Here is a 15,689-nt window from a genome sequence, read left to right as displayed (position 1 = left end):
GCCTTTGCAGAGGACTCAGGTTTGGTTCCCATCACCCACACTGGCAGCTCACAGCCATTTTTAACTCCAGATCCAGGATCTGATCCCCCTCTTCTGGCCTCTATGAGTACCTACAATGGACAATGGACGTGGTGCACATACATACATTCAGGTGTACACACACACACACACACACACACACACACACATACACACACACAAACACACAAACACGCACGCACTTAAAAAATAAAGCTAAAAATCAAAGTAAACTGGTTCCTTTCAAATATGAGGTCATATCATTTGTAACTTAGACCCTACTACTGAAAAGGTATACTTTTCTTAAAAATAAAGAGTTCAATCACATGACCAAGCAAGAATGGATAGATTTTGAATTGGTGCAGCCACAGAAAATCATGGCAGGCACACACTTGTATTCCTCTAAAGAGAACTTGAATATAATAAGACTCTTAACATGAAAAACTCGACTGAATACACAGTCAATCTTCCTTTGATTCTTGAGTGGGCAATTCAGGGTCTTAAGAAACTGTGGGGTCACCATTATACACATCAGCTGTCATTGTACTGGTAAAATATATAATGTGCCCGTTAATAATAGCTTTACAACTCACAGAAAATCAGATAATAGTGGTTTTACTGTAAGTGGGATCATGACGGTTAAAAGAATCAATGCATTTTCCAAAAGAGCCTAAATCATTTCTGGGAAATAATTCATGCTCTGTGAGAACTGGGCAAAATTTACAGGGAAGTTCTTGGTAGTCCTTGGAAGGAAGGTGTTACGTAATAATCGCAAGCTGTTCTTCAAGATCAAGTTTGCACTTTCTATGTGTATTTCTTTGTATTATTGTTGTTAATTCTGTGCTCAAGGCCCCGCCCACTAACCATCCAGGCTCTCCTTAAAAGGAGTGAAAGGTTTTCCCAGCCATCTCCAAGCTCAAGACACAATATGCACCCCGGACAAGCTTATCACAGCAAGTCTGTTCAAGGTTAAGTTCAGCAATGCTCTTTGCAACAACTTGAGCTGGATTTCAGGTTCTCGGTTCTGAGGGAGGATGGGTTGAAAGAATGAGCCGGCAAGCAGTGAAGTGGGCAGGGGCAGACTTCGCACAGTGTGGGAGCCACCGAGGACGGGCTTTCTACACTGCTTCATTAGAACACGAAAACTATTTTGCTGCCTATGAGTCCACTGTGAGCCGAAGAGAAGTTAGTTCACTTCCTTGGTGTCTGGGGTCCTGTAATTCTGAGTCATGGCCACATTAACTTGCTACTGAAAACGCAGGAGCTCAGCAGCATGGCCAACCCCTGGTTCACAGTGTCTGGAACTACCAGGCAGGGGAGAAGGCTTGCCAACTCGGTGCAGAGGGACCTGGGTGTGCGCGTTTCTTTTTAAAGCTGCGACTTTCTCTTGTGGAATCCAATTCTCCCCAATAGGAAGGATGGAAAATTCCCATTTCCTCATTCTCCCCTATAACAATGAAGTGTACTGTCCTTTGAGGGCAGGTTCCCATGGCTGTTGGCGCTGCTGGCATGAACAGGCCTGACCAAGGAGACACTCAGCAAAGCAAAGGCTATCCAGGTAAACTGAGGCTCAGATGGCAGAACCTCACTAACAGGGTTCCCTTCCTTGGTCTGAGGCCTCAGAGCTCGTTTCCTGGGGTCTGCTGAGTATGGGGGGGCGGTGGCTCTGAGAATTCCAGAGGCAAAAAGTCACTGTGTCAGGAGGATAAAGATCAGACAGGTCTCTGGGAAGCTTTAGGGCACATTTCAGTTCCCCCCTGTGGCGGTGAAAGAGATTCCAAACTGCATCCAAACACAATACAGCCCCCAGCAAGGAAGAAATGAAACCCTCTAAATCTTCAGGCCTCTGCTGCACCCTGCCCGCCGCTTTTCGGCTCACAGAAGCCTTTTGTTCGAGTCCTAGGAATGTGTGCTTAGTAGAGAAAGTGTGGTTTTGTGGTAGCTGGGAAAGAACACGCAGGCGAAGGAGGGAGGAGACCCGCCTTTACAAAGCTACCCCTCCACTCTGCCTGTTCCCCCCAAAGCATCGAGAGTGAGAGGCAGAAAACAACCCCAAGAAGGCACTGAGCGGGGAGGAAGGGGTAAAATGGCGCTGCCAAGTAGGCTCATGTGACTTATTTGGGGGAAAAAAAACTAAGAATTTTTCCTTTATCATTCCCTAAGTGGACCTGTGCTTATCCTGACTCAGGGTGGTATCTCAGAGCCTTCAGGAGGGCTCAGAAGTCAGAAAGGACATCACCGGCTTTCATGTGAGCATCATGCAAGTCTCTGAAGAGAGTATGGCCACAGCCCATTTTCTCTAGACAGCAGGAAAGTATCCATAACAATGAGGAGGGTGGGGGGAAACACTAAAAATATTCTGAACAAGTGGCTCTTTATAAACAAGTATCTTATTACATGTAAACTAGCTTGTGATGTTACATAAATTTTATGTAAGAAGAAAGCCACACTCAAGATGAGTTAGCATTAGAAGATTTTTCTTGCTCTACATGGGTGATTGCAAAATGTTACTTGCAGACAGGGTCAGCCGTCTGCAAAATTCTGAAGGAGGCGATTGCGGCTCGGCTTCCCAGTTCTCTACCCTTTTCTCAAGGACAGCACCTGGTATCTTTGGAATGAAAGTCTGGATTAGGCAGCTCTGGTTTAAATCCCAGCCGTGTCCTGCCAGCCCTCACCCCCCTCCTGCCCCATGATCTATCTGGTCAGGTCACTCTGTCTTCTGTCTTCATATGTAAAAACACCTGAACTCACAGGGTTGTGGTGAGAAATCACACTGTGCGTGCTGCTCCTACCTGACACTCAGAAATGCTCTTTCTTTTCTGCTCTCCTGCCCAGTGGTCCTTTTCCCTCCCCAGCGCCCAAGGAGTCCTCCTGATCTACAGAGCCCCATTTCTCCTCTCCACCAGTATCCATTCAAAGGAACTTCCAGGAATGGATCTAAAAATGATTAATGCTCTAATGCAATGACTACCAATAGCTTAATAAGCCATCTCCTTGGCCCATGCTGTGTGTGTGTGTGTGTGTGTGTGTGTGTGTGTGTGTGTGTGTGTGTGTGTGTGTAAAACGTACTCGAGCATGAGATGTGTACCAGGAGATCAAACTTGGGGACTGTTCCTCAGGTTCCATCTACCTTGTTCTTTGAAACAGTATCTTCTCACTGGCTTGAGTTCAGAGTAGGCCAGGCCAGCTGGCCAGTGAAGCCCAGGGATCCACCTGTCTGCCATCCCTATGCAGAAAGGTATGCAATAACCTGCCCAGTGTTTTTTGTTTCTTAGTTTTGTATTTGGGGTCTGGTGGAAGAACTGAGGTCCTTCCTTATAAGGCAAGCACCTGACTGAGTGAGTCACCTCCCAGCCCTTACCCCTTCAATAAAACTCATGTTCAATAACAAACTTCTTCTGGTAGAAATGCAGGCATCAAAGTAAGGGCTGGGGAATATTCTGAAGGCAGCAGGTCTTCTACGGAAACTCTGAAGCCAGACAGATAAGCAAATTGCTTGGATAGTAGGGGCACCATGATAGGATGTTCCAAAAGGCACAGTTTCTTGGGATTATCACTGGCTGAGGCTAAAGGGCCTTTCTTTCCCTCATTGATCGCCGAGCTTTCTATTTATGTAAACAAGAGTATTTCTTGTTTTTTAGCTGGATCCTAAATACGTCCCATCATATAGAGTATGAAGGAGATAAGGTTGAGCATCTGTCAAAAACAAATTTCCGGGAAACGATCCAAGCTGTAAGAAGCCACGGAGGAAGAGACCCAGGAAGGTCCAGGGTTTGCTACGCCTCTGCTGTAGAAGTGACATTTCCAAATCACCTTATCTAAGAGTCGAAGTTTAGAATGGCAAAGACTGCTTGGGGGAGGGCTCAGTGTCCCTGGCGGTGTCCTGCAGAGGTAGGACATTCATCAGCCATGCCCTAGTCACATGCTGGCACCACACAAGATCGGTAGCTCCGATGACCTGCAGCGTCCATTCAACCCCCCAATTCTACTGTAGGTCTATGAAAGCAGCAGCAAAGAAGAAAACGTAACTTCAAATCTTCAGAGGTTGGAGTCTGCTCTCAAAGATGAGCCCCAAAGCCTTTGAGACAGAGAAGACAATCCGACATGGGTGCTATCCCACCAACTGTGACCGTCTCAGCACATTCTCAGATTGGCTCTTCTGAGCTAGACTCCCAGGACACCACAGGTATTTTACTTTTTAAGTGGGGTGGGTTCTCTTAAGCTTTTTTTTCATGCTTACCTTTCTGTTGCTTTTACTTTTGTTTTGAGAGGGTACCATGTAGCCCAGGCTGGCCTCAAACTTACTACATAGTAGAGACTGGCATTGAACTCCTGATCCTCTGGGCTCTAGCTCTTTGATGTCTGGAGTATGAGGTGTGCCAACATACCCGACGTTCTTTCTCCTTGTTGCCATTTAGGAAGCATGGGTCTCGACACACTGATGCTATTTGGGATTGTAGAGCCACTGACACCAACTGATATTCACACACGCACCCTCCATCCCTGACGTACCCAAGCCACTCAGGATCCTCATAAATGCATCAACACAACTGCCCTTCTTGTTTTTCTAAAAATGTGGTTTGTGAGCTGGCCCCACAATCTGAGTTCAGTCCTCAGAACCCATGGTAGAAGGAGAGGCTCCTCCTAAAAGCTGTCTTCTGACTTTGTGCTTATGCCCCCCCACACACACACACACGCACGCACACGGACACATAAAGAAAATAAACAAACAAAACCTTAAAGATGTGGTTTTCTTCCTGGGTCCATAAAAACATAACCCAAAAAGCTACTATGCCAATTTCAACCTCTGTTGATTCTTACTCTAGGTACTAGGGTCCAGAAGGAATTATAAAAGCAGGGTTGGTGCTGACTACTATACCCAGGACCATCTCGCCAGAGCTTTAACTATTCTTGTCCATTGCTTACTTCAAGCAAGAGCAGAAACTAGAGCTTTCAGGTTGGCAGGGGAGACTGGGAGGGTCTGCAGACATAAGACACAGCAGAACGGACACCTGCAGGTATCACTCCTGCCCAGCACAAGGGGGAGAGGGGCAAGAAGCAGCTGAACTAAGGGACAGAGTTGTCTCTGCTGAGCCATGTGTGCACCTAAGGCTTCACTGCCTTATTAATAAGAATGAAGACATTTACAGCTGAAGGTGATGACCTCAGGACAAACAGCATCCATGCGTTGGGGATAAGTCATCACATTAGATGACCCCCGGCATTCCGTCTTCATCAGACCCACGTTCACAGCTCAGGGGGAGCACTTTAAAGCTGGATGGACTCCCATCTTACTGATCTTCTCCCTTCCCTCTCACAACCTCTTGAGTTTCTTTCCCTCATTCACTAGTTTCTCTCCTTCCCCTTTCCCGTACATTTCACCTCCAGCCCTCTGTGAATCCTCCCCCGGCCCGGGCCTCCCCGGCAGGCTCTCCTCTAGCCTTCCTTTTCCGATCTCTTCCTTTCTTTTTGCTGTTATCTGACTGCTCCCATCCTTCTTGGTGCAGTTCTATGTTGCTTTCTATCGAAGTTGTTCAGGATTTCTTTCTTCTTATTGTACCCCAGGAGGAACATAGGCAATAGATGGGGCAAGCTGGTGATGGCTAAAATAAGGGCTGGGGAATAAGAGATGCACATAAAAACTGGAGCGGTTCATCTGGCAACCACCGTTCCTATGGTCCAGTTTCACTCATCTCCCCTACACCCAGCTAGGATTGTGGAATGAACTGTGTGCTACTCATGTTACCAAACATTTGAGAGCAATTGCTTTTACTGCCCCCTCCCCCCAATCTGTTGAAAACTCCAGGAATGCCTTGCAGGCCTTCACGTTCAAGGGAACTTTGTGTCATTTCAATGATGCCACCATTGACTTGTGGGTGGGTGTGTTGCTGACACCGACTGAGGAAAGGGACTTCAGGGTAATCAGGGTATGAAGGGAAGAAACACATTCTCCTACTGCTTTAGAAGGAGGTGCCAAATAAGATATATATATTTTAAAAATAGGTCAAATAACTGGTCTCTCAAGTTCAGGAATTAACTCCTGTTTTTCAAACTTCTCGGGGCAAGATAAACAGGATCTGATACTTGATTTCTATACACAGCTGTCTTTATGTTTTTGATATATATCTTGTCATGTATCCCAGGCTGGGCTCGAACTTGCTAAGTAGCTGAGGATGACCATTAACTTCCAATTCTCTGGCTCCAACCTCCTCAGTGTTAGGATTACAGACCACCATACCCAGTTTATGTGGTACTGCGAGTGCAACCCAGGGGTATCTGCACACTAGGTAAGCACTTTGCCAACCAAGTTACATTCTCAGCCAAGCCCGTATGATTTTCTACCAAAAAGGAAATAGAAAATTTCAGTCCAATCAAATATCCATTGCCGTAGTGACACAGGCAGGTCTAGACAGGTGCATGTTTCCATGAGGTTAATTTACACAGACCCATTTGGAAGCTTCCTGGCTTTAAATACTGTCTGTTGCCGACTACCAGTGTTATTTGGTTAGCTTTTACATATTATTTTATTATGATTGCCTTTTTCCGTTTCCTCCACCATCTTTTGAATGGGTCAGGAATAAAAATGAAAAGCTTTCAGTGAGTTTTCAGGACACGGTTGTCAGGCTCATAGTCTTGGGACTACCTGCTCACTGCCTAATGAGCCCTGACATGGAATGGTCCCTGCCCGGAGTCGCTGGTTCCCACCTGGGAGCTAGGCCACGGAATTATTCAAGGAGAGCCACTATGTCTCGGTCTCAGTTTCCAGCACTTGGCCCATTTCTCTCCACCACTACACATCTGTGTATTAACAATGTTGAAATACTTTATTAAAACCCACTACCTCTCTAGGGTATGTGTATTCTCTTTGAAATTCTTGAAGATCAAAATTCAGCAGACGAGAACCTGAAGACCCGAATTTAACCCTCAAGACTCACGTGGTGGAAGGAGAGAATCTCCCACAAGTTGATTCCTGACCTCCACATGCAAGCTGTGTTCACACACACACACACACACACACACACACACACACACACACACACGCTAAATAAATTAAATAAATGCAATTTTTTAAAAAAATTTAGGCAGATGCCAGCTTCTACAATTTATTACCCCAAGCTTCTAGAGAGCTGTAAAAAAAATAATACAATTACTTTAGAGCACATCAATATTGCCTGAGCTGTACTCCTTTTTTGTGGGTAACTTCACAGCCTGAACATATCTGGCAACTAGAAATTTGGGAGCCTCTGAGTATGTCTGCACCTTGAGAACCTACAGTGGATTCTGGAAGCCCCAGAAATGATCCACGGTGACCATTTTGTTTGATTAACACGTTGGGGGCGGGGTGGGCATCAGCTGAGACCTGTGATGCCTGTGATTTCCTTTAGCAGAGGGGCAGCAGGGTTGGAGCGGTGGGGCTGACTTCCACATCCATGGGGCTTTGCAAGGCTGAGTCCAGGCCTTGGTGCAGTGCTAGGCTAGCGGGCCACTAACTGTGGTGGAGAGTTCTTTGAAGACAAGAACCACCTCTTCACTAACTCATTGTACATCATTTATGTGTTTAACACATTCTTAGATATCTGCACAAGTTACTGCACATTATCCATACATTTTGCACATTCTAAGAATTATTTAAGATTTAATTTATGTGTATGAGTGTTTGCTTGCACGTTATGTACGTATGTGACCATGTGCATGCCTGGTGCTGGTAGAGGCCAGAGAGGGTGCTGGATCCCCCTAGAGCTCGAGTAACAGATGGTTGTGAGCCACCACGTATATGTGGGAACTGAACCTGGGTCCTGTGCAAGAACAGGGGCTCTTAACAGCTGAGCCTCTCATCCCTAGCACACTCCCCCCCCCTTTGTGTTTCCCTGTTGGGGAAGGAGCCCGTGAAGAGTAAACATAAGCTCTACTTCAGGCCACACCCCGATGTCTCAGTCAACCTGTGTCTGCTCACTAGCTTGTTTTGAGACATGGTCTTGCTAGGTAGACCTGGCTGGCTTAGACTTGCTATGTAAACCAGGTTGGCCCATACTTGAGGCAATTCTCCTGCCTCTGTTTCTTGAGTGGAAATTTATTATTATTTTTTTAAACATGAGAGCTTATAGAGATGTACATGAGCTTATATTGCCAGACATGAAAGTGTGCAGAACCACTCTATGATCCTTGTTGCCTGCTTCCTCTATAACTGCTTGGTTAGTTTCCACTCAATCATCCTCAGTCAGCCTGCCCTACACAGAGCTAGAGCCTTATCACACTGTTTCCTTTCATGCTCCCTCATAATCCACCTGACCCCAGGTGTAGACAACTGAAACTCCCCTGTTACTCGACTCTGGATCCAGAACAATGTCTCCTGCCTGTCTCTTTCTTTATACCTTCTCTTTACTTGACTGAAAAGATTACCTCTCACCCTGACACATCGATTACATAGTTCTCCTGAGGGCATACACCAATGTGTCACTGTCAGAGAAGAGTGAAGTCCACAAGTGAATGTGCCAGGTTTAAGTGGACAAAACATGTACGAGATTATCTAATGCTCATAACTACCAGGTAGAAATCATGGTCTTGATCCCTAAAGAGCTCGGGTTCCTGAGATGTGGGGCTAGCAGATAACTCAGCTGCAGCTGCCTGAGGCTCACGGTAAAAGCCCAAATACTTAACGTGGCCATCTTCTTCTAACTCTTTATCTTTGCCACTTGTATGTCTATAATGCAGCACTCTTGATTTTCCACAGCAAATTCAGGAAATGCTGTCCAGCCTGGTCTTTCTTTACTGAAGAACAAATCTAGCCTCAGGGTCTTTAGAACATCCCTCTCCCTTCTACACATGCATATCCAGTTCTCCTTCAGGACATAACCCTGTGTGCTCTTTACCTGATTTGCCAGTAAGTTCGCTTATTTAGCAGGGTCTCAACTATCCCAGGGTGGCCTCTAACTAGCTACCTAACAGAGAATGGCTTTGAATTTCTGATCTTCTTCCATCTAGCTCCTGAGTGCTGGAATGACAAGCACATTCCACCAGACCTGATTTACACAGTGCCTGGGACAGAGAGATGACCCACGGGGCTTCTTGCAGGCTAGGCAAGCACTCTGCCGACTGAGTGACACCCCCAGGCCCGGCGTGCTAAACTTTTAATCCTCCTCTTAAATATATGCCATAGAAGAGGCCAGAGGCTACCACCTCATGCTTCAAAAGCCCTGAGTACTGACCCGTGAGCACTTGGCACCATGCATAACAAAGTAAATGGCACATATCTATGCCTGTTCCTGCTCTTGTCCAAGGTCCCCCTAAAGCACAGAAGAATAATCACTGTACAAACCCATAAGAACCAGAATGGGAGAGCCGGCCATGGCATCCCAGAGAGGTGCACAAACTTTTGGAGAATAGGAGACAGCCAAGTGGTGTCTGACCTAACAGTGGGAAGCCGATGTTTATCTGCATGCAAGGGTGACACCACGAATCATGTTGTATTTCTGGACATAAACTGGGGGGAAAATACCCTTAGGAATGGGAAGGAAACAGGGGAGGCCATCAACGAAAGAATCTGAGACATGTCTGTGCTCCACCTTCAGTCCAGTGATGGAGCCTCCCACACATGACTGCATACTGGCTTGCTGCAATCAGGCTCATTCAGAAAGCATGAGGTTTAGAGAGAACACAGGCAAGGAACTCTGGGATGTGGGGAATTTACATTGAAGTCTATAGGATAAAGGATGGGAGCTGCTTTCAAGTAGAGGGCAAGTTCATCTACTCTAAAGAAAAGACTGCGGAAGCCCAGGGAGTGAGGGAGTGGGGGTGGGGGGGTGGCGTGGCTGTGGTGGTGCACGCCTTTAATCCCAGCACTAGAGAGGCAGAGCCAGGCAGATATCTGTGAGTTCGAGGCCAGCCTGGTCTACAGAGTGAGATCCAGGACAGGTACCAAAACTACACGGAGAAACGCTGTCTCAAACAAAACAAAACAAAACAAAACAAAACAAAACAAAACAAAACAAAACAAAACAAAACAAAACAAAACAAAACAAAACAAACAAAAACAAAAAAGGAAAAGACTGTGGTACACCCTATTCCCTGAGATAGTCAGAAGCCAATCCAGTTGGCCTAGAGTTGACCCTTCTAGTACTGAGCCTATCTCTATACACAGAGCTGTCATTCCAAACAGATGCCCAAGGGTCACCATGAAGTTTAATGAAAAGCCATATCAAGTGTGAAAACTGCGAAAGAAGGAAGACAGTGCAGGGTGGAGGGGACGAAGAGTGAGGAAAGGTGACATTCTGGAAAGAGCTACTAGGAAAATCCCCACGGCGATATTTGAGCAAAGCCTAGGTTCAGGTGAAGGATTATGGCATGGGCTTCTCTGGAGGAACAGCTTTACAGACAGAAGACCAAGTGCCAAGTACCGTGGTAGGAACACATCTGGATTGTTCCAAGCACGGCAGCCGGCATGTCCCAACCAGTATAGCCGAAAAGGAAGGAGCAGAACAAAATGTATTGAGAATGCAGATAGAGGGTTATAGAAATCACAGAGCCCAACTCTTACAGGTCACAGAGAGGTCAGAATGGAAGCCAGTTGGAAGCTTGGGAATCAGAAAATAATATAACCTGATTTACATTTTACAGGAATGTCTCTAGTTGGGCAGGGAATATGCTGGCGTTCATCCCATGAAGGCAGGGGTCATTTCTGGTTTGTTGACTGACATTTCATGGCACATAGTAGTCATTCAAGAAATACATGTTAAAGGAATTTAATAAATATAGGCTGGGGAGATGGCTCCATAGATAAAGCATTTATCCTGTGTACATGAAGACCCAAGTTCAGACTCCCAGCACCCACATATAAGCTGGGCAGGTATGGTGGCCCCCTGTAATTCCAGCACTTGGAAGGTAGAGACATGGAATCTCTGGGGAAGTTAGGCAAAATTGGTGAGTTCTGGACTCAATAAGGGACCCTGTTTCTATAAATACAATGAGCAGCAATTGAGGAAGACATTCACTGACTTGTGGCCACTACATGCACATGCTAACACACATGTGCCAGTACACATGTGAACATGCAAACACAAGTATGTACACCAGGCATATATACAACAGCAAAAATAGATCTAGACATCAGTTTACAGAGTTCAAAAGCCTGGTCCTTCTACTACACTAACTAGACTTCCAAAAATAATCACAGCACACAGCAAGGCCCTGAAGTACTTACTACAGCTTGAAAAGGACTCTGAGATAATGGTGGTGGTGACGACGACAGTAGGTTGGCTTGGTCTACAAACACTATGGCATCATTGTAGTTTCTTTTACAGCAAGATTGCATTGGAAATGGTAGAAACGGCTATTATTCTTAAGTACATGAATGGTGTCTTTATAAGGACAGTCTTCTGTGTTTACAACATATTCCAGTTAATCTTTTTTTATAATATAAAATCAGATCTCAAACCAAAAGTAATAAGTAATTATACTGCAAACCACTTACAGTCTCCTAGTCATCGTGTAAGTGTCCCACGTTAAATCACTGTTTTGCAACCCTCTGTAAAGCTTAGTACAAGTCTTTTTTTTTTTTTTTTTAACACAGAGGTTATTCTTCAGCCTTTGCATGTATGTTCATCATCAGTATCTTGCCATTTTGAGGATCAATACTCAATTCATGAGTACAGCTTGTTCTTATAAGATGGAAAACACAGTTTTTTTTTTTTAAAAATATGTTCTAGATAGAACTAATGTCCAATAACAAGCTCGCTCCCTCCCTCTCTCTCTCTCTCTCTCTCTCTCTCTCTCTCTCTCTCTCTCACTCTTAGGACTCATTTATTCAGCAAACACGGTGGCAAGACTATGTACCAAAACATTATAAACTATCGTGGATGCGAACAAAGATGAATAACGGTCTTTGTCTTCAAGAAGTCTAACAGGCTGACTCCTTATCAGCCAGTTGAGTTCTTCCTGGTTCACTGTAATTTCTTTCATGGCTCCTCAGTCTGCAGTGTGGGTCAGGCATATAACCACAACCCTTACCTAAAGCATGTTTAGTTCACTGATTTATTCTGAGGCCCAAATCTTCATTTCTCATAACCAGGAAAGAAACCATACCATGGTAGAAGTTTGGATAGATGTGGCTGGTAGAAACTTTCTTTAAATCTATGTGCATTTTAGAAAGGAAGTCTATGTTAACCCCTGAACAAGGAAGAAAAAAAATACCTCTTAAACACTTGTAGAGAAATAGGCTTTGGGCAAACAAAGCAATAAAATACTCCATTCATGAAACTGTCTATATAGGATCAGACAGAGGGCATGGGGTCAATTATTTTTATTATATAATAAGAGCAGGACAAGTAGTAACGGACCTACAGGTCACTAGGGAGAATTCAGGCTAATTAGGGGACCAAACTTTTACACTATGGCTAGGTGGGAGGAACTGCTAAAGGTAACTACACAATTCCTCAAATTGAAAATATTCAGAACTGACCTTAACCCTATGGGATAATTTAGGGATAATTAAATTTGCCCAAGGGCTGGCAAACAACAGAATAATCCACCACAAGTCCAGGCTGGGCCACAGGATCATAAAGCCTATTGAGAATTCTGTGCTAGTCTAAAAACTGTCATGTAGAACAAACCTCAGAAGATTCACACATTGGTGTTATGTGAAGCACGCTGTACACATTATCAACTGTATCTGCAAATGAGGAGGATTAATTACAATTCCCTATACACTAGTGATAGCTGAAAACACACAGGCCTCACAGATGTGTGGCACTGAAGAGTAATAGGAAGGTTTGGAAATGACACTGAAGGGTTCAGACCTGGGTCTCTGAGATGGTTTACAGAGCCCCATCAAACAGTGCGTCCCTGCAGATACACGAGAGCGCATTTAACCATGAGGACCAGTTCACTAAGAGAACGTGCTGAGTGCAAGCAGAGCTTTCAGCTACCAGAACACACTACCCAGGGCGACTCCAGAGTCCTTGCACAGCCGCCCTTTCTTGTTCCCCCAACACTGTGAGGAAAGAGAAGAACCAAGAGAAGAACCATGCCCCCCTTTCAGCAGCTGTGGCTGTGGGTTTTAAGCAGTTCCTGTTATCAGGCCTGGGCAGTAACCTACTCAACAGGAAGTTTCCCCAGAGTTTCCACCACAGGAAATTTCCTGGGAGGAAGTTCATGATACAGAGCACCCCACCCCCGGACAGACACTTGTAAGCTGGCCGAAGCTGAGTGGGCAGAGGAGGTGGGTGTGAACCGGAGAAGGCGCCAGGGGTATGAGGGCTGGGCAGCAGAGAGGGAAATGGAGGGGAACAATGAGGCATTTTGCTTCCTTTGGCCTTGGATTCGTCAGAAAGTTGCTTATTCACCGGCACATGTCAGCTTTCATCTCTGGGCCAGCGGCTTCTCCCCAGGCCAGGATAACTAACTGTGGACAGGAGAGGCCTCACTGGTACAGGCTCTGCTGCTGTCGACCCCAGCCTTCACCTGTTGGCCTCTTTCCTCTGCCGTACACCAAGCAGCGTTTTTACCATTAAGTAAGATAGTTACCACACTACATTAATACCGGTAAACATTAAGGTATTCCACAATATAAGCTTCTACTGACTAAATCATTGCATTTTCATTAAAGCAAATGCTAGCACGCTTGTGCATTATCCCCACCGTGGTCAGGCATGCCCCACGGGGGAATCATTCCATGTCTAAGTGTCCAAAGAAAAAGCCACACTGAATGCACAACTGAACGTTGACCCACAGGGAAGCTAAGGAAATGGAGGGTCTGGGTTACATCAAGATTAAATTTTAAACGATTTGGGCCAGGTGTTCACCTATGGTCCCAGCAATCAGGAGTCTTAGGCAGAACTAACCACCAACCCTAGGTGTTCCAGACAAGCCTGAGTAACAGAGTCCTTGTTTAAAACAACAACAACAACAACAACAACAACAACAACAACAACAACATCATCATCATCAAAAGCCCGAAGCCAAGAATTCATTTTGCCAAATACAGGAATCATTTTTAAAATATAAGAAACAAGCCTAATTCCTATAAGCTAGAGCTGAGAGTTGCTGCTTGAACTAGATCGGACAGGTTTTTCTGTTTGTTTTTTAATTTAAAATTTGTCTTTTTTTTCTAAAGGCCAAAGTCAGGGTTAAAAAAAAAAAAAAAAAAAAAAAACCATGGTCAGATCTGAGGTCCAGCGTGTTCCCTTCCAGTCAGTTACTTTATGTTTCTCTCTGAGCCTAGGTGGGTGACACTCGGACGCTGGCAGCCTCCTCAGAAGAACATAAAGCAGAACTGCACGGAGCGGCAGCAAGGACAGTCACTGTGTGCTTCATCTGCATTTCTGCTTTCATTTTTCAAAATTATGATACAATTATAACACCAGGGGATAGGCTGAACTAAGTCATAATCCAGAAATTATCAGCTATAAAAATAGCTGTTTTTTTTTTCAAATGATTTCCCATGAATATTTTGATTCTTTCTCCTCCATTTTTTTTTCTGTTTGCATTCATTACAGAGTCTCCTGTAGCTCAGGCTGGTCTCAGACTCCCTACGTAGCTGGGACTGGCTTTCAACACTTGATCCTCCTGCCTCCACATCCCAGGTGCTAGGGTTATAGGCCCCAGCCATCACGTCCAGGATTGGACCCCTATCTGCGACAACATGATAGACAAACCCGGAGAGCCTTACGCTGAGTGAAACAAGCCAGGCTGGGAGAGACACCTGCTACATGATCTCACGCACACGAGGAATCTAACATCCTGACACTCATGGAAGCAGAGTGGCGCTATGAGGAGAGAGGGGGTTTGGGGAGATACCGTCAAAAGGTCTCAAAATTCTGCTCAGACCTACAGTCTCAGGCCTCAAGAGCCCGAGGGGCAGGATGATTTGAGTCCTAGGCCAGCCCGGGCTATAATACAAGAGATACAGAGACAGGAGTCAGGGGTGGAGGAGCAGGGTGGGGGAGACAGGGGCAAGAAGGCCAGCAATCTCCTGTACCAATATGATGACTACAGTCAGTAATGATGTACTGCATACATGCAAATTCCTTAGCATTTTCAATGTCCTCACCACACACAATCATGAGTTAATAGACACATTAACTTTTGCAGTCTTTCCACACACAAGGTATAAATACCAACGATTTTTATTTGTCCATCAAAGGTAATGAAAATTTAAAATTAAAAAACTGAAGCCCATTTTTCAATAGAACTCTGGGGGTTCACACCAGGGGTCAATGCCACTGCTTTTTTGTTTGTTTGTTTGTTTGTTTACAGAACGGTCACAAAACCAGGTCTGTGTTCAAGGGGACTGTGACAAAAATAGACCCGCATTCAAGCGTCTGCAGCAGAAAAGAAGAGAACCAGAAAAAGAGACGAGGGGCGGGGGGTTCAATTGCTTAAGAAAATGGGAGTCATGAGAGTGAAACTCAAAAATGCAGTCCTGCAGCATGCCAGCCAGCTGATGGGGAAGGGGACAGCCCCTCCCTCACACCCACACCCACACAACTCATTTTCACTAATAACAGAGAACAGACAACCTAATCATTGTGGGCATCATACGCACAGTAACATCACCAGGTTCTTTAAGTCCCATTTTAAAGACATCCCTGCAACCTCCCTGCTAAAATTAATGGGACTGAAATTTATTAGTCATATAGCACAAGGCAAGAAGGCTCTTCCTAAGGACGTCCCGCCAT

At 45.2% G+C, this 15,689-nt stretch overlaps 1 protein-coding gene and 1 long non-coding RNA gene across 3 annotated transcripts in view; one reads left to right on the top strand and one right to left on the bottom strand.

The window, feature by feature from the left end:
• The window catches only part of Etv6 (ETS variant transcription factor 6), a 237,585-nt gene that overhangs the window by 68,716 nt on the left and 153,180 nt on the right, over window positions 1-15,689 (bottom strand).
• Window positions 157-14,479, top strand: LOC121828146 (uncharacterized). Of its 2 annotated transcripts, XR_013050198.1 has the most exons (3): window positions 212-3,256; window positions 3,660-4,204; window positions 14,234-14,479. It is a non-coding gene; the product is annotated as an uncharacterized LOC121828146 (long non-coding RNA). The 2 variants fall into 2 exon arrangements; XR_013050197.1 differs by having other exon boundaries at window positions 157-4,204.

Source organism: Peromyscus maniculatus, chromosome 3 (genome assembly GCF_049852395.1).
Source record: "Peromyscus maniculatus bairdii isolate BWxNUB_F1_BW_parent chromosome 3, HU_Pman_BW_mat_3.1, whole genome shotgun sequence".
NCBI lineage: Eukaryota > Metazoa > Chordata > Mammalia > Rodentia > Cricetidae > Peromyscus > Peromyscus maniculatus.
The sequence above is the reverse complement of the archived record's forward strand: the minus strand, read 5'-3'. Positions and strand labels throughout refer to the sequence as shown.